The sequence below is a fragment of the Carlito syrichta genome, unplaced genomic scaffold (genome assembly GCF_000164805.1).
Source record: "Carlito syrichta isolate Samal-C Ts95f unplaced genomic scaffold, Tarsius_syrichta-2.0.1 Scaffold313898, whole genome shotgun sequence".
NCBI lineage: Eukaryota > Metazoa > Chordata > Mammalia > Primates > Tarsiidae > Carlito > Carlito syrichta.
The window spans coordinates 88,928-90,086 of record NW_007257994.1 but is presented as its reverse complement, the minus strand read 5'-3'; positions in this window follow the sequence as shown (position 1 = coordinate 90,086).

Sequence of the window (1,159 nt, the reverse complement as noted above, 5' to 3'; positions counted from 1 at the left end):
AGGTGCAGAAGCTTTTTCGTATGTTCAGAAGTTCTTTGTGTAATATAGGGCTCTCCTTCAGATGCCTAGGCGCATTGTCAGGTTTTGGGTGTGTCTCAGTTGCAGGGCTCTATTGCAGGTGCAGGGCTCTTTCTTATTTGCCATGTCCTCCCTCGGGTGGATTGGCTATCCACCATGTGTCTGGTGCACTTCCTCAGGTGCATTGGTGTCCCTTAGTTTGAAGGCCTTGTTCCCAAGTCCAGATGCTATTGCCCAGGGACAGGGGCTCTCCAGGTATAAAGACTATTCAAAAGGTGCAGTGTGTTCTCCCACAAATGCAGCGGCTCTTCATCAGGTGGTGGATTCCTACTTAGGTGCACAGGTGAGGAGGAATCTCTCTTATTCAGTGCTGTTACTCAGGTGTAGGAGATCTTTTTCATGTGTAGGGGTTCTTTATCACATGCTAGGATTTTTGTCTGGTGTAGGGGATCCTAAGTACCTAAGGACAGGGATCTTCTTCAGGTATTAGGCTCTCCCTAACATGCAACAGTTCTCCATCAGGGACTGGACTGTCCCTCAGATGCAAGGCTCTTCCTTCATTGCAGGGACTCTTCATCAAGTGTGAAGATACTTCCTCTGGTTCATGAACTCTCTTTTATGAGATTGAACTTTAGTCTTTACGTCAACATGAAATCCAGATTCCTAGTGAATGTGCAAGACAGTGACATTTCCAACTATAAACTTCGAGCTGGCTTTTTATCTGGGCAAATGACCAACATGACTAGTCATAGTGGCTGCCTTGTTCCCAAGCTCTCTCCACTTGAGTAGAGGTGTGTTCTCTCAAAAAATGGGATAGAGGAGAGATGGGGCAAGATGGCGACGGCATAGGTGAACTGGTGAGATTCTCTGAACGTGAGTTCCCAAAAGGGCTATTACTTCGCTACCCCCATCCCCCAGCCCACCACCAACCGTGCTGGGGTCAGGCCCAGGAACTTCAGTCCCACACAAGGCCAGATATTGCGCCCCCCCCCACTGCTGCCGTTCTACTCGTGTGTGGCAGTCTCCGGTCCCAGCCCCCTCCAGATCCCTCCCTGGCTGCATTGTCTCCAGCCCGGGCACCCAGCACCAAGCCGCCGGTCACACAGGGAGGCTCTGGGCGCCCGCCCCTCAGAGACGCCAG